At 46.8% G+C, this 26,834-nt stretch overlaps 1 long non-coding RNA gene across 3 annotated transcripts; it reads right to left on the reverse strand.

Moving 5' to 3' along the window:
* Positions 1-1,955: 1,955 nt before the first annotated feature.
* On the reverse strand, positions 1,956-26,347 carry LOC117804129. Of its 3 annotated transcripts, XR_004628364.1 has the most exons (8): positions 24,887-26,347; positions 24,513-24,587; positions 21,259-21,384; positions 20,297-20,415; positions 19,692-20,197; positions 18,527-18,836; positions 5,923-6,156; positions 1,956-3,060 (listed from the first exon to the last, which is right to left on the reverse strand). It is a non-coding gene; the product is annotated as an uncharacterized LOC117804129 (long non-coding RNA). The 3 variants fall into 3 exon arrangements; XR_004628363.1 differs by lacking the exons at positions 1,956-3,060; positions 19,692-20,197 and having other exon boundaries at positions 5,552-6,156; XR_004628365.1 differs by lacking the exons at positions 1,956-3,060; positions 21,259-21,384; positions 24,513-24,587; positions 24,887-26,347 and adding an exon at positions 20,762-20,900 and having other exon boundaries at positions 5,552-6,156.
* Between the last annotated feature and the right edge of the window lie 487 nt (positions 26,348-26,834).

Raw genomic sequence — 26,834 nt, forward strand, 5'->3', positions numbered from 1 at the left:
ACCTCAAATCTGCCCACAAGTAGCTTCCTCTGGCTCCTCTCATTACTAGGGCACCAGCACTATTCCCCACTGGTTCCTTGGGGGGTAGGTAGAGGCCTGGTCAACACAGGGACTGAACACGCACTCCCCTACCCACCAATCTTCCCATCTGGGAGCCAGTCCTCCAGTAAACAGGGTCAGCAGCCTGGGCCTCCTGTGCCACGTGAGAATGTGATGAGAGCTGTGTAAGCTGCAAGGCTCCATAGGAACGCGGCAGATTCTGGGTGGCAGGGGGCAGACTGGTCCTGGAGCCAGGCTCAGACCACACCCCCAACCAGGATGAATAGCACCATGGGGGAGGGGACTCTTGCCACTCCATCCCTTCCATCCCAGGCAGTGCCACCTGCCAACCCAGGAACCACCCACTCTGCCTGGCTGAGGGAAGGCCTGCCCAGACCCTGTGTCCAACCACAGAACCTTTCAGAAACCTAATTTACTATTCTAGGCATGCTCTAATGTGGCCTTCCCAAGACCCGGCACCCCCAGCCACCAGCTCTACACAGCACTGGGAGAGGGTGGGCCAGGCAGAGTGAGGGAGTTAAGGGGCTGTCTTCCTCAGCCGGTAATCAGCCTCCTCTCAGAAGCCCTCAGCACTGGCCTAATCAGCTCAATGGTCCCTGCAGGGCTGGGGGCTCAAGAGAGGTGAGGGTTTGCAGAGGTCCCTGGGGAGGGTCAGGGAGCTGTGAGAGAAGGAGTATAGACAGGGCCCAGCTGCCTTAGGACCACGTCAGGACCAGGGATGGGGAGTGTGGCCAATGGGGCTTGCAGGATCTCAGGGGAGGCCTTGGGCTCCCCCAGGAACCCTCACTTTTCTAGGAAGGGAATGTTCGTGAGACAAAGGAGGGAGCTCTGAGGGATTGCCAGGCCTGAACCTGGCTCCACCCCTGGGCCACTTGCCCATCTTGGGAGTCAGGGAGAGCGCCCCCGGACTCGAGCCTATCTCCCACAAGCTCAGAGAGCCACTGCCAGCCTGGTCCTTGTAGTACCTGAAACCCAAAACTTCAGGAGCCAGGAAATCCCACAGCCGGTTTGCTCCCCAGTGGCCAGCCCCACGTCCCAGAACCAGCAGCAGCACTGAAGCTGGGAGAGCAGAGTTGTGGCACCGTAGCCACAACCGTTGGAGATTACGATCTGCTCTTTGTTCATTCAACACGTGTGGCAACTGAGGCCAGAGAAAGAGAGGACATCCCCAAGGGGACAGAACTGAACCAGCCCCCTTACCTCCACCGGGCATCCAGGACATGCCCTCTGCCACAATCTGAGATAAGGCTTGGGCTTTGGACTCCCCGCCCCGAGTTTGAATTCCAGGGGTCACTCCCTGGCTATGAGACCCCAGCAGCTTAATCTCTGAGGCTCGCTTTGCTCATCATACATAATAAGGGTCATAAGGTCTGAGGGGAGTGTGAAGATTGTAAACCAGGACTAAGCAACTTTGCAAGGAGTATCTTACTTAGGACTTAACCCCAAGGGGTAGGTATTTTCAAGAAGTTCATTTAGCAGGTGTGGAGCCTGAGCCCAGGGTCACTGAGCTGGAGGCCGGAGGTGCTTTCAGCAGGGATTGAAGGAGGCACAGCGCCAGCTGCCTGGTCTGGACATCTCCAGATGCCTAGATGTGGGTCCGCCGGCCTGGGACTGCAGGAGAGGCCAGAGCGGGCTGGAGGGACGCGGGGAGCAGGAGGCCAGCCTGGGCCCCAGGTGGGAGGCTGGGTGTGCGGGGACCACCAGGTGGCGCTGCTGACACCCACTATGGAGGGGCCTGCGTGTGGTTTCTGGAGGCCCCTCTGCAGAGGACACCAGACCTTCCTGAGAGAAGAGCATCTTTGGGGGCTCCGCGGGGTCTCGGGGAAAGGATAGAGTGACCCCTGCCCCTCCATAAAGGGTCCCTCAGCCCTGCCCTCGCCCACCCCAGAGGCCAGCTCGCTCCTCCCCAAATGGCCCTCAGGACATCCCCACCCCGTGGCTACCTCTACCCACGTCAGTTGCTCCTTCTTGCCTCTGCCCCACCCCAGAATGGTGTGGTGACCAGGATATACGGTAACAATTTTTTTCAACGTATGGCCTATCGATTTACATCTGAAGGGTCAAGGTTTTCCTTGACAGTAGAGCAGATACCCTTATCTTAACAATAGCTAACCCCTTAAGGCCCTGGAAACCTTGTTTCCAAATTCCTTAGAGACCTACGCTATCTCCAGCCCCCACTAAGTAAGAAGTATGTCATCAGTCACTCCTCACAATCACAAGTGCACCTCTTTCTGCCCACAGGTCCTATCCCCAGGCTATAACAACAACTTTTTTGCACCAAAAATGTCTCAGGAATTCTTTCTTGACCTTTTGCCTGGCAGCCCCACATCACTAGTACCCCGACCCTCTGTATGGCCCGCACTGCCCGTACAGACAGTCCCCACCTCTCTCGGCTCTGGACCCTCAGCAGCCACCAGTCCGTACTGACCCCTAGCCTGGGAGGTCAAGGTGCCTGGCACCTGCTTCCCTTCTAGGGCCCAGCGGGAAGAGTGAAGCGCCCAGACGGAGCGCTGGCACCTGGACACCACGGCCTCCTGGCTGGGTGTGCGACTTCTGCCCCTGCAGGCCAGGAAGACTTGAACCCTTGCTGGGCTCACTGCAGGGTGCTGGATGACATGGCCTCGCCCCCAGCCAAGTCGGGGTGTCCACCCTGCTCATGCTGACCCCTACAGTGCATGATGGGGGCCTGGGACCTTGAAAGAAGAAATAGGGCCGAGGTGTGTCTGAGGGCTCAGCCAGTGGGACACAGGTAGAAGGCCCTGGCCTCTTCTCTGGGCCTCTCCCAGGCGCTATGGGGGAGGAACTCCTCAACAAGAAACCCCAGGCTGCGATCCCACTCCAACAGAGGGACACACAAACGCGCAGGATACTAGGTGTGCTGGCCCAGCCGAGGGCAGGAGGCGGCTCTCCAACTTCAGGTTCTGGGCAAACCCTGCAGAGGAGGGCCAGTGACATCTGGAATCTCCACAACACGGCCCTCGAACAGCCTCATTTCAACATCTGTGAAATGAATCAGAAATCTACGCTGTTTGGAGAAAAAGTAAACAGACAACATTACAAATGATAAAAGAAAAAAAAATCAGAGCGATGGGAGAAGGAACAATGGGGCCTTTCTGAGTCGATGACATCTAAAATAGAACCTGGGGGCGCCTGGGTGGCTCAGTCGTTAAGCGTCTGCCTTCGGCTCAGGGCGTGAANAAGTTGGGTGGGAGCCGTTTAGGCAAAGACTGTGGAGAGACCACGCCAGGCAGGGAAAGACACGCACAACAGCTCTGGTTAAAAGGAGCCCTGCGAGGGCCCGAGCAGGTCAGTGTGTCTGCAACAAGGTGAGTGAGGAAGTACGCAAGGTCACTGGAAGGGGCGTGGATTTTATCATAAGGGCGGTAGTCGCCTCTGGTGGGTTTTGGGTAGAGCGTGGGGAAATGCTCAGATGGGCGTTATAAAGGGAGCACTCTGGGGAGGGGCTGAGAACACGTGTGTGGCAGGAAGAGTAGAAGTAAGAAGAATTGGGGAGCTCTGCAATGATCCTGGTGGGAGATGGGGTGTGCGGGACAAGGACGGGGGAATGTAGATGGAAAGAAGCAGATGATTCACAATGTGTTCTGGAGGCAGAGTTGTTCCCAGCTGTGGGGAGGGGGGGGGAGAGGGGAGGAAGACGGTCGCAAGGGCATGCCCAGTTTTCTAGCGTGAGCCACTAGGTAGGGGAAATGCCATTCACTTCAATGGAAGATTGGGAAGGGGTGACAAGGCTCTGAGAAGAGATAGCTCGGGCTGAGATGCCTGACACACAAATGAGGTACATAGAGCCCATCGATGCCTCCTCAGGGCCCAGGCAGCATCTCAGGAAGGGGCCAGACTATATGCAAAATCTTGATATGAGAAAGAAAAGTCCAAAATAAACAGAGCCATATCCCATGTTAATAAATCAAAAGGCTCGTTGTTAAAAGGTCTGTTCTCCCCAAATGATCTACAGAATCAGAGCTTTCTTAATCGAAATTCCATGGAGCAGGCTTCTCTGTAGACACTGACCAGCTGATTTTAAGATTTATGTGGAAAAACAAAATTACCTAGAAAAGCCAAAACAATTTTGAAAAAGAACAAAGTTGGAGGAGTCATGCTATTGGATTCAAACTTACGTAAAGCTAAAGAAATCAAGAAGTGAGGTAGAGGGGAAAGAATAAACAGAGCAACGGAATAGAATAAAGAGTCCGGACGTAGACATCTGCCTGCCTACCTGACTTTCCAGTCAACTGGGTTCGAACAAAGGTGCCAAGGTAATTCAGCAAGGGAAGAAGAGTCTTTTTAACAACTGGTGCTGAAATAATTGGATATCCATTTGCAAAAAAATAAAAATGAACCTCGACCCATACTTCCCATTCTACGTTCTAAAAACCAACTGGATTGTAGACCTAATGGTAAACCAAACACTATAAAACTTCCAGAAGAAAAAACAGGGGAAAACCTTTGTGACTGTGAGTTAGGCAAACATCTCTAAGATTCAACACCAAAGCCATGACCCATAAAAGAAAACACTGATAAACCAGCTTCATCAAAATTAACAACTTCTGGGGCACCTGGGTGGCACAGCGGTTAAGCGCCTGCCTTTGGCTCAGGGCGTGATCCCGGCATTATGGGATCGAGCCCCACATCAGGCTCCTCCGATATGAGCCTGCTTCTTCCTCTCCCACTCCCCCTGCTTGTGTTCCCTCTCTCGCTGGCTGTCTCTGTCTCTGTCGAATAAATAAATAAAATCTTTAAAAAAAAAAAAAATTAACAACTTCTGCTCCTTTAAAGATACAATTAAGAAAATGAAAAATTAAAAAAAAAAAAACACTACGGATTGGAAAAAAAACATCCTCGCAAAACATGCATCTGATAAAGGACACGTAACCACAACATATAGAGAACTCTCAATACTCGATAACCAAAATCTCAATTTTTAAAAACTGGACAAAAGATCTGAAGAGAGAGGTCATCAAAGAAGAGATATAAATGACGAATACTTACATGAAATGAACTTCAAAGTCATTAGTCACTAGGAAAACGCAGATTAAAACCACAGCAAGATACAATACCCAGAGCTAGCGAGGACGGAGCGACTGAAACTCTTGTTCTTCGCCAACGGGGATTCGAAATGGTGCAAACCGGTAAAACGTTAAGTTAGAGCAAACTGAAGACTTCAGAGGGGAGGGGGGTGGGGGAATGGGATAGGCTGGTGAGGTGCCCTGGGTGTTATACGCATAATGAAGCATCGAACTTTACATCGGAATCCGGGGATGTACTGTATGGTGACTAACATAATATAATAAAAAAAAAATCATTAAAAAAAAAAAGAAAAGAACATTCCAGAGGCCTTCAGGCCCCGGGCGCTGAAGGGTGTGGACTCCGGATGCCGCAGGAACCAAAAAACAACAAAAGGTACAACCACTTTGAAAAACATTTTGGCAGATTCTTATAAATGTAAATACAAACACACCATATGACCCAACAGCCCCACTCCTAGTATTTACCCCATAGAAGCGAAAACACGGCCTCACACAAACCGCATGCTGAAGTTCGTAGCAGTTTTATGCATCATCACCCAAAACTGTGGGAAAAAACCAATTGTCCACCAACCAATCAACTGAGGACGGGATAGACAAGTTGTGGGACATCCACACGATGCAGTATCACCAGCAGCAAAAATGAATCAACCACCGGCACACGTAATAATGCGAGTAAATCTCAAAAGTATTTTGCTCAGTGGAAGACGCGAAACCCAAAAGGCTAGGATTCCGTTTATAGGGCTGTGAAAATTAATAAAGGGTAACTTCAGTAAAATAAAGTGGGGAGGTTGGGAAGGGGAGCCCTCTCGGGCCTTACCTGAGCGGGGAGCAGCGAGGCCGCGCGCCCTCAATTGCAAATCCACGGGGAAGGAGCCGGGCCTTTCAGGGGGCTGCTGCTTTCATAGCCCAGCGGCTGGGAGAAAGGCCTTCCTCCCCGCCCCGCGCGACGACCCAGCCAATGAGAGGCAGCTCCGCCAATGAGAAGCCACTGGAGCTCGAACTTCCAGGTGACTCCAATCGACTTGTTTGTAACAGCTTCCACAGCTTCCCTCTTTTCCCAAGTTAAAAAAAAAAAAAAGTGTTCCTCTCTTTTGTTTGGTGGACTTGCCTCTAATTTTGCTCTAGCTGGTTTGTCACGGATTGGCATCCCCCGAACAAACCCATTTTTTGCTGGTAAAATAACTGGCAGTTTTATTTGGAAGGTTAACACAACATTCTAGAAAAGGCAAAATTATAGGGACAGAACTCAGAGAGCTGACTGCCAGGGGCTGGAGCTGGGGAGAGAGGATTGACAACAAAGGGGCACAAAGGAGCTCTGGGGGTAATGGAAATATTCTGTTTCTGGATTGTGTTGGCAGCTAAACAACCTTCTACCTCTTTTTCTTTCTCTTTTCTTTTTTTTTTTAAGTGGGCTCCAAGCCCGGTGTGGAGCCCTGCGTGGGGCTTGAACTCATGACCCTGAGATCAAGACCTGAGCTGAAATCAAGTTTGGGGTGCTTAACTGGCTTAACCGACTGAGCCACCCAGGCACCACCACCCCCCTTACACCTTTTAAAAACTCACTGCACTCCAGTACCTGAAAAGGATACTGTACGTAAACTAGACCTCACTAGACCAGGTTTAATTTTTAAAAAGACACAATTATCTAAAAAGCAAACAATAAGGTAATAGGAATAAAATGAGTAAATCTAACAAAACATACATAAGATCGTTTTGGAAAAAGAATATAAAACTATTGAGGGGCGTCTGGGTGGCTCAGTCAGTTAAGCAACAGACTCTTGATTTCAGCTCAGGTCATGATCACAGGGTCCTGAGATCAAGCCCCCATTGGGTTCCATGCTGCGGGTGGAGCCTGCTTGGGATTCTGTCTCTCCCTTTCCCTCTGCTCCTCCCCCCACCACACACAAGTGCTATAAATCAATCAATCTATCTATCTATCTATCTATCTATCTATTGAAATTCACTTAGTTATACACCATGGTCATGGATAAGAGAATCAATATCATCAATATGTCAACTCTCCACAAATTAGTCCATAAATTCACACCGTTCCAGTAAAAATCCCAACAGTTTTTCTCATGGGAATGTGTAAGCCAATACTAAGATGCAAATAGAAGAGCAAAACACCTAGAATAAATAAGATTTTGAAGAGCCAAAATTAGATGAGGGTCTCACATACCAGATATTGGTACTAATTACAAAGTCACTGAAATTCAGACAATGTGGCTTTGGCACAGAGATAGACAAATAGAGTGATGATAATAGAGCCTGGAAATCAATATTTGCGCATGTGGAACTTTTAAATATTAAAGAGGTAGCATTACAATTCTCTGGGGAAGGATGGGTGGGACAACTGGCTGGAAAAAATAAATTCCAACTTCACACCCTATACAAAAGCCTATTCCAATCGGATGAAAAACCAAAAATGAAAAGCAAATTTGTAGTTCAAGCCCCATTAGCAGAAAATACAGGAAGGTATCTTTATGACCTTAGGAATAGGACAGGATTTCTTAAATAAGGCATACAAAAAAAAAAAAAAGATCAATGAATCTGAGAAGATTCGGTTCAAATTTCTATAGTTCAGGGGCACCTGGGTGGCTCAGTCAGTTAAGCATCTCACTCTTGATTTCTCAGGTCATGATCTCAGGGTCGTGGGACTGGCCCCACGTCGGCTCCCGCTCAGCAGAGAGTCTGCTTGTCTCCCTCTGTCTCTCCCTCTGTCTCTGTCTCTCTCTTTCTCTCTCAAATAAATAAATAAATCTTTAAAAAATAATTCTATAGTTCAAAGGTACAATAAAATGAAATAATAAGCCACAAACAGAAAATCAGCATTTGCAACATATATAATTGATAAAGAATCAGATATCAAAAGATCTATTCAATGGCAAAGCAATTTAAAAATAGATAAATATAGAAAAGAAATGAATACAAAGAGGCAATTCTCAGAAGGGAAAATAAAAAATGGCCCTAAGTGTTAGAAATGTTCTCCTCAGTGGCTCCTGGCTGGCTCAGTCAGCAGAGGGTGCGAGTCTTAATCTTGGGGTTGTGCGTTTGAGCCCCATGTTGGGTGTGAAGCCTATTTAAAATAAAAAATAAAAAGTAAGAAAAGAAAAAGAAATGCTCTTCTCCCTAGAAATCAAGCACATGCTGATAAAAATACCCATTTCACACCCATCACATTGGTAAAAATTAAACTATCTGACTCATGTAATGTTGGAGGTAATGTGAACAGTGGTTGGGAGTGTGTCTTGGTATTGCTTGGAGAGCAATTAGGTATAACCTCAAAAAATCCAAATGTGCATATCCCGTGATCCATAAATTCCACTTTTAGGTATATACACTGGAGAAACTCTAGTGTACCCACATGTACTGAAAGAAACATGCAAAAAATATTTATTGTAGCATTATTCACAATAGTCAAAAATTTAGAATAACTTACATGTCCAACAACGAGAATAAATAGATTGTGGCAAATATTCATAATGAAATATTGATCAGTATTTCAGTGATCTAAAGTTCATCTATCAAAATAGATAAGCATCTCAAAGTCATAATATAGAGTTAAAAAGAGTTCTGATCCCAATTCCAATGTATGTGTGGATTTTTCCCAACACCACCAAGCAATGCTCTGACCCCAGCTGGGTGTCCTACAACTCAACTCAATTCTGACATATCTCCCTGGAGATACTATCAGATAACACAGGCTAAGAACCCAGTTCAACAAAATTGCTCACTTCCTCTAATTCAGAAGTCACCAGGCTATAGACTGGAGGTTCCCACATTTCTAAACCTCTTAGGGTTCCATTAATTTGCTAGAGTGGCTCACAGAACTCAGAGAAACATTTTACTTACTAGACCACTGGTTTCTTATAAAGGATATAACTCAGGAACAGCCAGATGGAAGAGATGCCTAAGGCAAGTTATGGGGAAGAGGGCTAGAGCTTCCAAGCTCTCTCTGAGTGAGCTACTCTCCTTACACCTGAACATGTCTACCAACCCAGAGGCTCTCTGAACTTCATCCTTTTGGGCTTTTATGGAGGCTTCACAACTTGGGCGTGACTGATTAAGTCATTGCCGTTGGTGATTGATTCAACCCTCTAGCCCTTTTGACCTCCCCAGAAATCAGGGGATAGATTCATGTGTGGTTCCCCTGAAAACCAGCCCCCATTTCCAAGTACTTTCCAAAAGTCACCTCATTAACATAAACATAGTCGTGGTGGAGAAGGGCTTGTTACGAAATAACAAGATACCACTTCATTTTTCTTTCTTTCTTCCCTTCCTTCCTCCCTTCCTCCCGTCCTCCCTGCCTCCCTCCCTCCCTCTCTCTCTTTCTTTCAAGCCCAGTGTGGAGCCCAACATGGGGCTTGAACTCATGACCCCGAGATCAAGACCTGAGCAGAGATCAAGAGTTGGACACTTAATCGACTGAGCCACCCAGGTGCCCCAAGATCCCACTTCATTTTGACCCCTGATGGGTAATACACCTGCACCTGGCTGATGTCAACATGTCCCCTCTGGAGGAAGACACACCTGGGCTTCAAAGCTTCCTACAGATGCAGTCCCAAGTAAGATGAAGTATCAACAACAACAACAACAAAATCACCAAGCACAACAAAGTCAGTCATCATGACAAGAGAAATGCACAAACTATAGAATCAGATTGTCAAATATTGCTGATATTGGAATTATTTGACACATCATAAAATAATATATCTAAAGAAAGAAAAGAAGATATTGGAAGCATGACAAAACAAGAGAATATAAAAGCAAACAGGCAAACTGGGGTGGGGTTGGGGAGCCTGGGAGGGGGAACCACAGACAGATACTCTAGAAATAGAAAATACAAAAATTAGAATAAAAAATGGATAAATTAAACAGCAAATTAGATATAGTGAGAGGTGAAATTACTGGATGGGCCTAAGATCCAGAGATATGATCAGAATGCAGCATGGAAACACAGAGATGAACAATATGAAGAAAAAAAATCAAACATAAAAGACAGTAAGAAAGTTGGATGCATCTAGTAATATGAACTTCAAAAAGAGAGACTGAAAAACTGGGGAAGCAGCAGTTTTTGAAGAGACAATGGTTAAGAATTTTCCAGTATTGATTCGGGAAGCCCAATAAATTCCAAGCATAATACATAAGAAGAAGAAACATTCTGGTAAAACAGCAAAACACCAAAAACAAAGAGAGTATGTTAATAGCAGGCAAAATGAAAAACAAAAACAAAACGGTATCCACAGCATAGACACAAGTATACAGCTAACTTCTCAATGGAACCCAAAAGATAGTGCAATGTTGTCTTTGAATTGTGAAGAAAAAATAATGTCCACCTTGATTTATACACTTAGCTAAATTATTTTTAAGAACACTGGAAAAATAAAGACACTTTCAGACAAAATAAAAGTACCAGAAAGAACTTGAGTTCTGAAGTACAAAAGGGGGTGGGGAGAAGAAAGAAGTATGTCGGTAAATCAAAACAAACAGAAGGGGGAAGGAATCATGAGAGACTATAAACTATGGGAATCAAACTGAGGGCTTCGGGGGCGGGGGGGGCGTGAATGGGATAGACTGGTGATGGGTAGTAAGGAGGGCACGTATTGCATGGTGCACTGGGTGTTATACGCAAGTAATAAATCATGGAACTTTAAAAAAATAAGTAAATTTAATTAAAAAACAACAACAACAAATTGAGCTTATCAAACAGCAACAACAATGCCTGGTTCGTGGGTTTTAAAATATCAAGGTAGGAGCCCCAGTTCTGGTTATGATGGAATAAGTAATACTCCATCCCATGTCTCACACTGATTACAATGAAAACCCTGCACAGGGTACACAAAGCAGCTAATGGAGGACTGAAAAGTAAGTAATAATAGACAGACTGGAGAGAGAAATCAAAATTCAAGGAAAGCTATGGCAGTGAGTTGATGGTTTTCTTTGGTTTTTACCTTCCCGTATCCGCAGCTCACACTCAGGGCATCCTGGCCACATAGCAGGTGCAGGAAGAAAAAGCTCCAAGAGAAATTCTTTTTTTTTTCTGGTCAGGGGACTGGGATGGGGAGAGTAGGGGAGGGAAACTCTTTTTATTTTTAATCCCACCCAAGCCTGCCCTGAGGCGAGGTCCTGTCCCGAAGAGGCACTCTCACGGCATTAATGCCAACAGGGCAGGAGCAGACTACACTGACTTCAAGAAACCAGGAGACAGAGAAAGAAGCCCTTTGCCTGATAGAAACTGGCAAAGGGAAAGAGTGTGGGGGGAATCCCCTTGTTTTTTCTCTTCCTTTTCTCTAACCGCTTTCCCTGTGGGCAGATGCAGTCACAGGAAGTACAAGAGGAAGCTGAAAGCTTGACCTTCTATCTTTAAGAGGAGGAAGTTTGAAAAAGGGATCCATCAGCAGCATAGAAGCCCCAAGCCCACCTCCAAGATAATGGCATTGGAACCACAGCCCATAGAAGGTGCGTTGGGGGACTTGTGGTCTAAACTTAGCTCAACTGTCTGCCAAAACAGAGAAATCAACTTTCTCCATAGAATTTTACTAGGACCCAGCAACACACAGAATAATACTACTTAAAAGATTCAGGATATAATCCAAAATTAGTTGACATACAAGGAAACAGGAAAATCTCAACAGCCCACAGATGAAAGACACTAACCCCAAGATGTTGGGATTATCAGACAAAGACTTTCATGTAGCTGTTTTATCAGCATGCCCCCATGAAATAAAGGTAAACAATCTTGAAATGAATGGAAAGATAGACATTCTCAGCAGAAAATAAAAGCCATAAAAAAAAGTCAAATGGAAATTTTAAAGCTGACGAATATGATAACTGAAACAAAAAGTTAATTGGAAGTCTGTCAATAACAGAATAGAGATGAGAGAGGAAAGAATCAGGAAACTTAAAAACAGATCAAAAGAAAATATCCAACCTGTACAGCCAGGGAAAATAAGATTAAAAAAAAAATGAAGAGAGTCTTAGAAACTCATGGGACTCTACGAAAGATTGAACACGTATGTCATTGGAATTCTGGAGGAAGAAGAGACAGAGATCAATGCAGAAAGGAATATTTGAAAAACAATGGCTGGAAACTATTCAAATGCAGTGAAAAACATAAATTTAAAGATTTAAGAAGATCAGTGAATGTCTGACAGGATTGACTCAAAGACAACCGTGTCCAGACACATTATAATCAAACTCCTGAAAACCAAAGATAAAGAAATAAATCCTGAGAGCAGCCAGAGAATAACAAAGCATTGCATTCAGGAGAACAATCATTCAAAGGACTGCAGATTTCTCATCAGAAATCACGGAGGCCAGAAGATAGCAGAACTATGTTTCAAGCATTCAAAGAAAGAGCTGTCAACCCAGAATCCTCTATCCAGTGAAAGCATCTGTTAGCAGTGAAGGGGAAAGATAGATATTCTCTGATGAAGGAAAACTTCACAGCCAGTACACCTCCTGTGAAAGAAATCCCAAAGGAAGTTTCCTAGGGAAGAGAAATTGTACCACGGGGAATCTTGGAACTTCCGGAATAAGGGGTGAGCAACAGAAATGGTGATTTTTCTCCTCTTACATGCTTTAAAATAAACATGACTATCAAAAGCAAACATCATATCATTATGTAGTGGCCGGATTTTCCACGATTGTAGATTTAGTACATATAATAATGACAACAAAAGGGACCTCTGTGGTTGCAAGCTTTCTTCATTTCATATGAGTGGTTAAGATATTAATTCTAACTAGACTGTGAAAAGTTAAGTATATATGTTGTAATCCCTACAGTAACTACCAAAAAGTACACATGTTCTCTTCAAGAAATGGTTCTGGGACAACTAGATATCTACGTGTAACACAAAGAAGTTTTTGTTTGGAGGAGTGACAGAGTTTTATAAATAGATAGCGGTGATGATTGCATAACATTGTGTGGGTAAGAAACGCCATTGCATGGTACCATAAAAAAGTGTTTAAAATGGAAAATTTTATGTTATATATTTTACAATAATTTTTAGAAATTAATAATGTCATATACTAAAAAATCACTGAAGAGTAAACTTCCTTTGTTTTTGTTTGTTTGTTTAAGTAAGCTCTAACCCCAGCACGGAGCCCAAGGCAGGGCTTGAACTCACGACCCTGAGACCAAAGGAATGCAGAAAGGAATATTCGAAATGGATATTCGAAATGGATGCTCAACCAGGTGAGCCACGCGCCAGCAGACACCCCAATTTGTATGCATTAAATGAGTGAATTGTATGGTGTGTGAATCATGGCTTGACAGAACTTTCCTTTTTTAAATGAGACAAAAAATCTTAGTTACATGTCCTTTCCAAGGATGAGACACGCTCTTAAGTAACTCTTGGATCAAAAAGAAATTAAAAGGAAAGAAACTACTTGGCAGCAAGAAGGAAAACACTGTCATAATAACACCACCTTTGGACACAAGGAAAGCTGTATGCAGAGAAGTGTTCGGTCTTAAAGGCATTTGGTATTAGAGAAGAAAAATGAAAAAAAAATGAAATAAAGAATAAAACATAAAGTTTGAGGATTGAGACTGTTTTATGTTCCTCAAAACTTAGATTCTTTTCCTATGGCACCACACAAAAAAGTGGGCCCCTATGTACATGTTTCATGTGTTTTTTTAATTTTATTATTTATTTATTTATTTATTTATTTATTTATTTATGTTTAAGGATTTTATTTATTTATTTGACAGAGACAGCCAGCGAGAGAGGGAACAGAAGCAGGGCGAGTGGGAGAGGAAGAAGCAGGCTCCCAGCAGAAAAGCCTGACATGGGGCTTGATCCCAGAACGCCAGGATCACTGGCCCTGAGCCGAAGGCTGACGCTTAACGACTGAGCCATCCAGGTGCCTGTTTCACGTGTTTTTAATGGTTAATTCCTTTTGTTTTTTAAGATTTTATTTATTTGAGAGAAAGAGAGAGCAAGTCTGAGCAGGGAGGAGGGGCAGAGGGAGAAGGAGAAGCGGACTCCCTGCTGAGCAGGGAGCCCGACATGGGGATTGATCCGAGGACCCTGAGATCATGACCTGAGCCAAAGTCAGACACTTAACCAACTGAGCCACCCAGGCACCCCTTAATGGTTAATTCTTAACAGAACATTAAGGAGTTGAAAAAAACACTGAAACATTAAAAAGTAGGTCATTAAAACTCTCAAAACTATTTTAAGTTTAAATATTTTACTTATGGGGCGCCTGGGTGGCACAGCGGTTGGGCGTCTGCCTTCGGCTCAGGGCGTGATCCCGGCGTTATGGGATCGAGCCCCACATCAGGCTCCTCTGCTGTGAGCCTGCTTCTTCCTCTCCCACTCCCCCTGCTTGTGTTCCCTCTCTCGCTGGCTGTCTCTATCTCTGTCGAATAAATAAATAAAATATTTAAAAAAAAAATAATAAATATTTTACTTATACCCCAAACGGAATTTGTTATAATTTCACCTTCCTGTGTTTAATGGAAGCAAACTCATCAATAATACTTTCAAAATCTACCGAGTTTTTTGGAGTCCTCTGAAGGCTCTGACCTGAGGCGAGTGCCTCACCTGTCTCACCCTGATCCTGGTCCCACACCTAAACACGTTTCCTAGCCTCTCTCACAGACACATGGGGGTCAGACAACCGACCTCTGGCCTGTGCAGTGTGGGAAAACGGATGTATATCACCACTAGAGGGGATGATGTAACATACCGTCATGCAATTTTCCACGCCGTTTCCCCATTTGCCAGGTGAGTGGAAAGGACCCTACAGAAAGAACTAGAGAAAGAGAAGCTGCAAGATGGAAGGAGCCCGGGTCCCTAAATCACCAAGTATGGGAGAGACGGAGGAGCTGTCCCAGAGAGCCTTGGGTCAGGAACATCACACTGGGATGCTGCACAATCCAGGACTGACGTTCATTGTCTTAAACCACGAGCATTTGGGGCCTGCTTGTGTCACAGCCGTAGTGGGATTTACTTTATCCTGTGCATCTCAGCTCCAGGGATGAAAAAAATTTTTCCAGTCTACCTTTTCCAACGTACATTGTGATTTTCCTCTCCTGTAGCAGTTTTCAGCAATCGATAGAACAAAGAGCCACTAAGCACCTCACCCTTTGTGTCTGCTTGCCAATGACGAATTCACACTCTGCATGCCTTTGTCCTCTCCTGAAGTGAAGCGGGGCAGGCCCGGACGGGAAACAGATGCCTCTCTCAGATGAAGGCATTGGAAGAGAGCTTAGGAAAGGAATCCTTACAGAGGATGGAGTGAGCAGAGTGTAAGAATGCTACTGAGACAGGGTGGGGGCCCAGGGCCACTCCAGCAAGTTAGCAGTTGTATCTCTAGGCCTGAGGGAGCACTTAAGTTGTCAGAATTCAGAGAGAGGCGGGGAGGTCTGTGTGGAAAGGGCTGCCTGCGGGGCTGTGACCAACACCACGTCCAGAGTCAGGGATTGACCCTGGCCCCAGGCTCTAGAAAGTCGTGAATCTGAACATACAAGTGAATTTATGAAAGACACACACACATCTGGGACTCTAACACCCAGGGCTGGCCCAGAGTAACCCGGAGGCTGTAAAGAGGGATTTCAAGACTATCACCCTCCTGGCCCCAGAGAAGCCTGGCCCCCAGATTGCCCCACACGCTGACACAGCAGGGACTGCACCCAATGCCAGGGGTGGGGGTTGTGGCCTTGTTGACACAGAAGACTGTCTTTGCATGGGCCTGTATGAAGGAAAGGAGCAGACAAGCCACTTAAGTAACAAAAAGACTAATTAACTTGTAAAATCTTTCCCTCAGATAACTTGAACGCAATAGATTTTTGCGTAACACTTGTCTCCTAGTTGTATCAAACACCCACTTTCTTTCTTCATGTTCCATTTCATGGTTCTAGAGATACAGACTAGCATACTCTGCCTAACAGTTGCAAAAGTCAACTGCAGAACTTTAAACAATTCTTATTACATATCCATATCTACATATATGCCTATGTGCACATACACACACATATATATGCACGTATATGTAATATATATATACACATATATACACACATATATATACATATATGAATTTGACATCAGGCATGAAGCAAGCTTTAAAATGTGGTTAAAATAATGATGTAAGTGGTAACAATTAAGGTCATAAAATTAAACATTTGGTAATATTTCCTGTAACAAGGATAACTTGTGATATGTGACCCCACTACCCCACATACATATGTTGTGTAAAATGCATGACATTTCCAAATCTAAGTATTGCTTTAAGAATTGTACTGATTGCTGCAACAGACAGTAGTTTCTCCAGATGAAATTAATAAAACGAAACAACCTCAGAACCACAAAGATTCGAGAAAGGTTGTCTAATTTGGCATTACTACCCATAGAAAACAAATTATATGAGAATAATGATTATTAACATATTTAGTGATTTTATGGGGTGAAGTTAAAAACAATTTTACTACATAAATATATAATACTTGAAGAATTCCACATGTATTTAAAAGTCCTGCAAATAGCGCCAACCCAAGACAGAAAATCCAGGCTCGTGTAATGATAATCAATACTGTTGTCTTTGTTCGGCACAAGGCATGGGGCTCTGGCTTGGCTCTGGCCTGGGTCTCACAAATGATAGGGGCAAACCCCTATCACCCCAAAAGGAAGGTGGCCAGCCCACAGTGAACCTGACCACAGCCCTGCAGGGCGCGCCCCCACTGGCCAGAGGGACCCGAGGCGCCCCCATGTGACCGCACCCTCCTTGCTCCACCTGATCAGGTTCCTGCCGCTGCTCCCATTGGCTGAGCACAAGGGGGTCTCAGCCCATCAACCTGGGAAGAGCAGGTGGGACGAGCACTCAGGTGGGTGTGGGAGGGAGAATGGGCCCCTAGGTCCAACAGGAGGACTTGTGCCCTTCTTTGCTGCAGGAAGCCCAACTGTATGACGCCACCACCGTAATTTTAGTATCCTCTCTGCCTTTCTTAGAATTGGCTTAGAATTGGCTTTCTTGGGGTGCCCGGGTGGCTCAGTCATTAAGCGTCTGCCTTCGACTCAGGGCGTGATCCCAGGGTCCTGGGATCAAGCCTCACATTGGGCTCCCTGCTCCACTGGGAACCTGCTTCTTCCTCTCCCACTCCCCCTGCTTGTGTTCTCTCTCTCTCTGGCTGTCTCTCTCTCTCTCAAATGAATAAATAAAATCTTAAAAAAAAAAAAGGAATTGGCCTTTCTTGAGCAATTCATGAATCAGGCAGCATCCCATCAGCAAGTAGAGGTGCTCCCTCTTCTCCACCTTCAGAAACAACTTTCACCAATTGGTACGAAGGAACGTTGTCTTTTGCTTGTACCGGATAATTACTTTTCTCCAGAGACCTCAAGTTAATCAAGTCCCGTGACAGACTGTGTGCGGGTGGGGTGATTTCAGCTATCGTGCCTGGACTCTGGAGAAGCTCTTCCTCCTGGGGTCCTTGCTGCGCTCGCCACCCCCATGCACTCATCTCAGATGCAAGCTTCCCCTCTCTCGGTCCTCCTGGGTCTCACCCTCCGCACATGCTTGTGTAGTCCCCATGCGTGTTCGTTAACCACTTCCTCACAGTTATTTACCCTCCAGTGAACGCCCAGGGCCCTGAGGAACCCTGTGTCTGAACTGGGAATACAGTGAAGCCAGTCTTCACGCTGGAAGGCAGACACGGTGGGAGGGACTGTCAGGTGCCAACGGGCCAAGGACCCAGGAGAACCCTGTGAGCTCCAGAAGCTGGCAGAGGCAGGAGGGACCCTCCCCAGAGCCTTCAGAGGGGGCACGACCCTGCTGACACCTTGAGTTTGGACCTCTGGCCTCCAGAATGGTGAGAGAATACAGTTCTGCTGTTTCAAACCAAAACCACATAAATACCACAGCCAGTGACACGCAGTGACACGAAGTTTTGGGGCTGATGCGAACTGCAGCCCCACCTCAGCTGAGATCCATTTGCCACCTCCCTTGTAAGCACGTGCTCAGATGGCTAAAACCATTTTACAGTAAAGGAAGGAAGAGAGAAGAAGAGGACTTGTGTGTCAATCATAGTTCATCCTAAGTCAGAATTCTGTGAAATGCACATAAGCAAATTCATTTCATGGCTTTTTCTTCTAAATGTGCTAAGTCACCTAATGACCACCCAGAAAACCCCCCAGAGGGAAGTGTGCTGGAGCTGATTGTTGCATCTTGGGGAATGTTGTGAGCCCTCTTTCAACACGGCCATTATTAAAATTTAAGTGTGTGCACAACACTCTAAATGTACCTCATGCCACTGGACTGTATACTTAAAAATGGTTAAAATGGTAAACTTTTGTGAGGTGCGCATGATCACAATGAAAAAATTGTAATCAAGAAAAAATTAAATATAAACTCACAATGAATTATATTACAAGAGAAGGAAGCGCGTCCCTCCTTATTTTACCACATATTACTGTTACCTGTGCTCTTGAGGTTGTCCGTGCTGCTGTGTCTGTGCGGTGGGAATGATGGAGAGCACCTGCTGCGTGCTTCTTCTGGACTCAAGTTCAGTGACTTCACAGTGGGAGTGGGAGCCGTCTGCTCGGCCGCCATCATGAAGAGCCACAGACCCGGTGGCTTAAATAACAGGAATTTCTCCTGGTTCTGGAGTCCAGGAAGTCCAAGATCAAGGTGCTGGCCAGGTAGGTTGCATTCCGAGGTCATGGCCTGTGGCTTGTAGGTGATGCCATCTTGCTATGTGTCCACAAGGCCTTCCCTCAGAGTGTGCGCCTGGAGAGAGAGAGAGAGGGAGAGAGAAGCACTCCGCTGTCACTTTCTATACGGACCCTGATCCTATAGGATCGGCCCCCCACCCCCCATGACTCCTTTAACCTTCATTATTTCCTTAGGGGCCCCATCTCTGAACACAGCCGCACTGGGGGTTAGGGCTTCAACACGTAAATTTGGGGGGGTGGAGTGGGGACGCAAACATTCGGTCCACACAGTAGTAGTGAACTCAGTACTGTGGGAGTTTTTACACCATGGAAATTGGCAAATGCTGGGGCTTCTTTTCTGGAGAGCTGTTTGTTCACCATTTACAGCCCTCCACTGCTCTGAGTTGAAACGTGGACAATGGTCTCCTCTGTGAGCATCCTTTCTCTCCTCCCAGCCTGGGAGCTCAGCAAGGTCAGCCCCTGCCTCCCAGGTCTCTGCCCTCTGCTCTCACTGATCTCCTAGAAGCTCGGTTGGCATGTGTCAGGTTGGTCAGGAGCTGGAATGCAGCCAGGGGCCGTGAGGAGGAGGCTGACAGGTGAGGAAGTCTCCATCACACGACACATGAAACGTGTGAATGTGACAGAGGCCAACTCCACAGAAGGCAGGTTCTGGGTCAGACGGCCGGGCAAACGCCTTCCCTTCCCAGAGCCTGTTTTCTCATCTGTCACGTGGGGATAACAACCACCTCCCTCGGAGGGTCTGAATGGGGACAGAATGAGGCAACACAGAAAACACTGCCCACGGCCTGGAAAGCTATGTGGATCCTCATCTCCTGACGCCCACCATTTAAAGACGAAGACCTCTCTGCCTTCTCTCCGCCCACACCAGTCAGCCCTGCCTGCCCTGTGCACAATGCCGGGTGACACCCACCCAAAGCCGCACAAGCCAGTCTGTCCTCAAGCATCTCCCTGCGTAGCAGGAAGACAACCCAGAAAAGGGAACTCTGGGGGCGCCTGGGTGGCACAGCGGTTACGCGTCTGCCTTCGGCTCAGGGCGTGGTCCCGGCGTTGTGGGATCGAGCCCCACGTCAGGCTCCTCTGCTGTGAGCCTGCTTCTTTCTCCCACTCCCCTTGCTTGTGTTCCTTCTCTCTCTGGCTGTCTCTATCTCTGTCAAATAAATAAAAAATCTTTAAAAAAAAAAAAAAGAAAAGAAAAGGGAACTCTGGCTGTAATGTGGGTCAGAGGACTGTTGATTGCTGCCACTGCGGGGGAAGTGCCACCATGCACAGGCACAGACCCCACACCACGGCGGATACTTACTGGCAGTGTGACCTGAAGTGATGTTCATAACCTCCCACGGGACCTCAGTTTCCTCTTGTAAAATGAGGACTGTAACAGACCGTGCATACCTCCTGGGGCTTGGCGAGACTTAACTACTGTTTTAAAATATAATTGTATTTGGCTTTGTTTGAATTGGGTATGGTAAGACACAAAGACACAGAAATGACTGTCTTGAAATAAGAATTTATACTCACAGATCCCTAGAAACAGGAGGCACGGAATTCCGAGAGGGGCCATGTCGGGAGGCACCAAGGTCGGTCAGGAGGCTGAGGAAGTGAAGGGAAAACAGGGGCAGGAGACTTCACCATACTGTCTGTGGAAAATACAAGGCAAAACAGGATAAGCAGGCTGAGGACTGACCAATGGGAATGATTTCAGCAGGTTCTGGGGATGAGGGGCTGCCCTGGGGGGAATGGGGTAGAGGAAGATTGCCCTCTGAGAGCATCAGATAGAAGAGGTGGTTTGGAGTGTGGGCTCTGGTCTGGCTGGTGTGCATAAGAAAGGCGTGCTCCTGGGCAAGTCTTTGCTATCTCTAGGAACTGGCTAGCACTGCAAGGGGCAGTCTCTCCCTGGTCAGGGAGACCCAGATGTCAAAGCACCAAGAATACAGCAAATAAGTAAAACACCCAGCACCCAGGAATGGGAGATGTCACCCCCACCTGTTCCAACATCAACTTTGGGCCTCCCTCTACTTGCTTCACATGGTGAATCTTCCCTTTCCAGCTGGGCTCTCATTTATGGAGGGCTCACTGCATGCTTGCCCCCAGCCAGGGCAGGACAAACCCCCTCTGGGCCCATCCTGCCTGCTCTGATGGAAAACGAGAGGAAGTAAACAGAGTGCTGATGTCAGCCGTGGTGCACAAGCAGACATGGGGAAGAAAAGAGACCAAGATCTGGCCTCTGGTTTCTCCTTCTCCCCTGTTCTTCGAGACCCATTGTTATCTTCCCATACCTCCATGGCCTGCCTCTCCTCACACTCACATCCCTGCTGCCTTTGTTTCCCCAACACTTGACTAGTGGCTGGATGAAAGCAGCACGGACGAATGGCCTTCCTGGGAAGGGCTGTGGGAGGAGAAGGGGGGAAGCTGAGCTGCTGGGGGAGCTGGGAAGAAGGACAATCATTTGGGAAAGCACCAAGCTCACAAGGCGCACAGACCTGAGCGTTGTCCAAACTCTAGACCTGCCCGGTGGAGGGAACTGGAGTGGGTGAGATGACCCGTCTGAGCCTTCGTTTCTTCCTGTGTTGGGTGGGAATAAAATTCCTTTACCTCACAGGATTGGCCTGAAAAGGAAAGGTAACAGACAAGGCAGGTCCTCAGAGTCCATGTCCTCGCCCCAGGGCACTGGTTCTCAAACTTCAACTGGTTGGAGTGGGGCCTGAGACCTTTCACTTTCACAAGTTCCCACTTGCGGTTGGTCCACACTGTGATATGAGGTGCTAGTGTGTGTGCTTGTAGTAGGTATATGTTTAACTTTGTAAGGAATGGCACAATTAATTGCGCCCCTGTACGTTCCCACCAGCAGTGTAGGACATGTTCAGTTGCCCACTTCCTTGCCAACAGTTAATATGGCTGGTCTTTCAGTTTGAGCCATTTAGCAGATCTATGATGTGACCTCACTGTGGTTTTCATCCACATTTCCCTAATGACTAATGCTGTTACACATCTTTTCACGTGGTTAGGAACTGTATGTCTTCTTTGACAAAGTATCTCTCCAAATCTTTAGCTCATGTTTTGTTTTTGTTTTTGTTTTTTTAAAGATTTTTATTTTTATTTATTCGACAGAGATAGAGACAGCCAGCGAGAGAGGGAACACAAGCAGGGGGAGTGGGAGAGGAAGAAGCAGGCTCATAGCAGAGGAGCCTGATGTGGGGCTCGATCCCATAATGCCGGGATCACGCCCTGAGCCGAAGGCAGACGCTTAACCACTGTGCCACCCAGGCGCCCCTTTAGCTCATGTTTTGAGTTGGGTTTTTTTTCACAAATTTTGGGGGTTCTTTGTATATTTGGGATACAAATCCTTTGTCACTTATGTGATTTGCCAATATTGTCTCCCAGTCTGTAGCTTCTCCTTTCATTTTCTTGATAGTATCTTTTGAAGAACAGATTTCATTTTGAGGGGCTCCAATTTGTCAATATTTTCTTTAATGCTTTTGGTGTTGAATCTAAGAAATCTGTGCCTAACCCAAGTCACAAAGATTTGCTCTTTTTTTTTTTCTTCACTTCTATAATTTTAGGACTTACGTTTAGGCTGATGACTCATTTTGAGTTAATTTTCATAGATAATGCAAAATATGAATTGAAGTTCATTTTTTAGTCTAAATTTCCAGTTGTTCCTGGCACTGGAACAGCTGGTACTATTGTTCAAAACACTGTAATTTCTCCGCTGAGTTGCCTTGACACCTTTGTTAGAAATAGATTGACCACATAATTCTGCGTCTCTTTCTGTACTCTGTTCTGTTCCATTGATCTATTTATCTGTCTTGACACCAATACATTTTGATTACAGTAGCTTTACAGTAAGTCTTAAAGTCTGGTAGTGTAAATCCTCCAGCTTTGTTCTTCATTTTCAGTTTTTAGCCATTCTAAGTACTTTGAATTTCTATAGGAATTTTAGAATTGGCTTGCCGATTTCTACAAAATAGCCTACTGGGATGTGGTTGAGATTGTGTTATATCTACATAGCAATTTGGGGAGAATTGACCTCTGAGCAGTATTGAATACTGTTCATACATATGTATGAAATCTCCATTCATTAATCTTTAATTTCTCTCAGTAATGTTTTATAGTCTTCGTGTTCAGATCTTGCACATCTGTGGTATTTATTTCTAGGTATTTCATATTTTGAAGCTATTGTAAGTGGAACTATTTTCATTTGACTTCCATTTTTTGTCATTAGTATATAAAAAAAAACAGTTGAGGGGCACCTGGGTGGCTCAGTTAGTTAAACGTCTGCCTTCAACACAGTTAATGATCTCAGGGTCCTGGGATCAAGTCCCATATCAGGCTCCTTGCTCAGCAGGAAGTCTGCTTCTCCTTCTGCCTCTCCCTCTGCCCCTAACCCTGCTTGTGCTCGCTCTCTCTCTCAAATAAATAAATAAAATCTTTTAAAAAAGAAAAACAATTGATTTTCATGTATTGCTTTTGTATCCTGTGACCTAGTTTAAATCACTTATAGCTCTAGGAGCTTTTTTTGTCGATTCCATCAGATCGTCTACATAAACAATCAAGTCACCTGTAAATAGAGAGTTTTTCCTTCTTTCTTTCCAATCTGGATGCCTTTTGGCTCAATTCTTATACTCACAGCGTTTTAATTTATACAGGTGACTGGGTGATGACACGGAGAGGGTAGTGACACTGAAAGAAGGTTTTTATAACTTTCATTTCCTGCAGAGAAGGAAAATTCCATGCCATAGAGGGACATCTGTGGAAGCACTAGAGGAGGCAGAGGCAAGACCAAGGGGAAGGCACAGACCATAGCCTATAGTGTGTTTTCCCCTGGCAAGACAGGGCAAGGGAGGGGAAACAGCTTAGGATTGGCTAGTTTAATTAATTTCAGTGGGCTTTGGGTTACAGGTTACACATATCTCTAGTTGTCTGGCACCTGGCACAGGGTTGACTCCAGGCAGAGGAAATACTGGCTTGGTGGTTGAGAGTTAGATAAAGAAGGTGGTTTAGAGTATGGGCCCTGGATCGATCAGTTTCCATAGGAAAGGCATGCTCCTAGGAATGCCCTTTGCTCTATCTATGAATAGGCTAGCCTTGGGAGGGGCCATCTCTCCCCAGGCAGCAAGGCCAGAAGTGCCAGAGCATCAGGAATGCAAAAAATTTAAAAAAAAAGTTAATACAATAGCCCTGTGATGAATGAATGCCAAACACATAAATACAGAATCTAAGAAAACACAGAACACTTCTTTATTTCTTTGTCTTGCCTTATTGCATGGGCTAGAATCTCCATCACAATAAATGGAGGTAGTTAGACCAGGCATCTTTGCCTTACTCCTGGTCTTGCGGGGAAAGCAGGAGCAGGGTGAGGTACTGTGGAGGGGGAAGGGACTGGATAGTGATGGATGTGGCCAATGAGGAAGGGAGAACAGAAACTTAGGAGACCTTGGGGAAATATCTAAGGTGGTCTTCTCAAAATGTGGTCCACAACTCATAGCCCTCATTCTCTCTCTGCTCCTCATCACATGGCTTCTGACCCCTCCCCCATGGCTACCCTCTGGGCTATAGAGCTGCATTTAGGCTCTGTCCATCTATGAATCACAAAACTCCAGGCCCTCATCCCACCAGAAGCCCCCTCTGTGAGAGCCACAGCTCAAGGTTGATCAATGGGCCTTTCACTGCTGTTGGGAGAAGTGAGGTTGAGCAAACCCGGAGACCACACACCATCTGTGAACAGAAATCATACCTCACAATTCCAGGTATCATGGGGATCCAACTGGGTCCAGGGGCCTGAACACGACGTGAAATGTGCAGCTTGCATCTAGGGAAATGATATATGGGAGCAGTGGGGCCCAAGGCAAGTTTATCTAGGAAACTTTCATATTTCTAAACATGACATGCTGCCCAACGGATGGGTTAAGGCACCCCCTCGTGGGTTCCAACCCCCTCCTTGGGTGGCCTGGCAAAGAGGAGACTGTCCAGCCAGGTCCCACAGCTAGTGAGACAAGGTGGGAATGGAACTCAGGTGTCACCCCTCAGACAGGGCAGGCCACCCTCTAGAGGAGCTGCCAAAAAGGCAGGTCCCTTGCCCTCTCTTCTGTCCACCTTTCCAGCAGTTACCATTTGCCCAAGCACCTTCCACAGCCCAGAGGAGTCCATGACATTGAGGCTCAGTTTCTTGCCAGTGCCTCAGTTTCCTGTTGGTGAAAATACATCCATGACACAATGTTGTAAAGTTGAAAATGAGGCAATGGGTGTTTAGAGCCTGGCTCAGATAAGGGGATCCCATGAAAATGCAGAACTCCTCTCCTCTCCTCTCCTCTCCTCTCCTCTCCTCTCCTCTTCTCTTCTTCTCTTCTCGAGCCTGGGAGGAGGTATAAGAAATGCAGACACAGGGAAAGGGCAGGGGCTGCCTGGCTGGCCCATGGAGAAGTGTGGAAGAGAACTATGAATTTTGAGAAAGAAACAGAAGAGGAAAAAAGAAGTCGGTCTGCTTGCTTCCACCTCCAGAAGACAAGGCCACTTCCTGTGATGAAATCATGCTCTCCCACCCTCACCATCTACTCAGTAAGACAATGCCAACCTCATCCGGGGGTGGGAGGAAGCAGAGCCTCCTACAACCAGCCCCGGGAATCACCAAAGGTCCCAGCCCCACTCTCTCACCCCCACCCACCACCAGTCACAGGCTGGCAGTGCCCTCCATTGAAGACTGTCGAGGGACTGTCACCAGGGTGACTCTACTGCTCTGGGCCTTATATCCCCCCTGGTCAAGGAAGGCTCTGGATTAGACAGGGCTTTCACAGCTGTGGAGGGAATCACCTTAGGAACATTATAAAAATATAACCTCCTGGGAGTCACCCCCCAGAACTCTGTTCTTGGATGCTGAGGCCCTGAAGTTGTATGGGGCAACCGGGCAGAAGCATCCAGAAGGAGCAGAATGCTCTGTGGACTCACTGAGACTGGAGTTTGAGTCTTAGACCTACCACGTGAGAGTCATGCGACCTGGGGCAGGGCTTCCCTGAGCCTTGGTCTCCTCATCTGTAGAGTGGAGGAGAGAAGGACCCGCAAATCCAGTCTTGCATCCTGGGGGTCAAGGAGTGGCCTCCAGAAGGCCCACCCTCACCTCTTAACCCCAGGGAGGGTGTGAGACTGTGCAAAAGGAACCGATCAGGGCAGGGAATGGGGCTGGTGGGCGTGGGTCCTGCACAGGACTGCAGGGGAGGGACTGAAGGGGAGCCCCTGATGGGAGAGGGAAAGAACAGGAGCAATCTGGGTGTCCCTGATGCTGGGACTGGAGGTCGAGGGCATCTGACCACCAGTGGTTCCCTCCTCCTTCTCTCTAGGGTACTGAAGCTGGGCAGAGACTCATAGCTGCCTGTCCTCTTGCCGGAAGAGCTGGAGCTGGTCCTGCTGCCTCCCCTTCACCTGGGAGGACAGACAGAGGCCAGGAGCTACCCAGCCAATGAAAAGGAGAGCTAGAGAGACAGAACATTGACTCCTAAGGAGAGGTAGAGGGCTGGCTGTAGCCTGGAATCAAGGTGGGAGGGAGAAGCCACACATGGCCAAGGTCAGAAACATGGCCCTCAGCATGAAGATGGAGGCTGGGGGCTCTGTCACGGCTCTCTGCACTCTGACCAAAAGGAAGCACTTTTGCAATATAGGAAAAGAAGAAACCAGATTGATAAAGGAAGTGCTGGTTACTCTGGGTGCGGGTGAGTTTGTGGAAGGCTCTCACCCTCCCTTGCTCTTCTGAAGGGGCCTGATCCACGCTCTCCGGGTGTCTCCTGACGCCCCAAGGAGGGGTGCCTAGGGCCTCCCCTCTGGCCTTGACGGAGCCGCTGTCTTCTCCTCCCCTGGGAGGAGAGTGAGGCAATGGGTCTGTCCCTGCTGCTGTCTCTGCTGCTGCTGCCGACATGTCTGCAGGCTGGTGAGTGTCCGGGACACCCTGGCTCTGCCCCGAGACCCAGCGAGTNGGACACCCTGGCTCTGCCCCGAGACCCAGCGAGTCCCCAGGAAGGGCTGTGGCTGGGCAGTTAGAGAAGGGGTCTGCTGGGGTAACTGGTCAGGC

Source organism: Ailuropoda melanoleuca, chromosome 10 (genome assembly GCF_002007445.2).
Source record: "Ailuropoda melanoleuca isolate Jingjing chromosome 10, ASM200744v2, whole genome shotgun sequence".
NCBI lineage: Eukaryota > Metazoa > Chordata > Mammalia > Carnivora > Ursidae > Ailuropoda > Ailuropoda melanoleuca.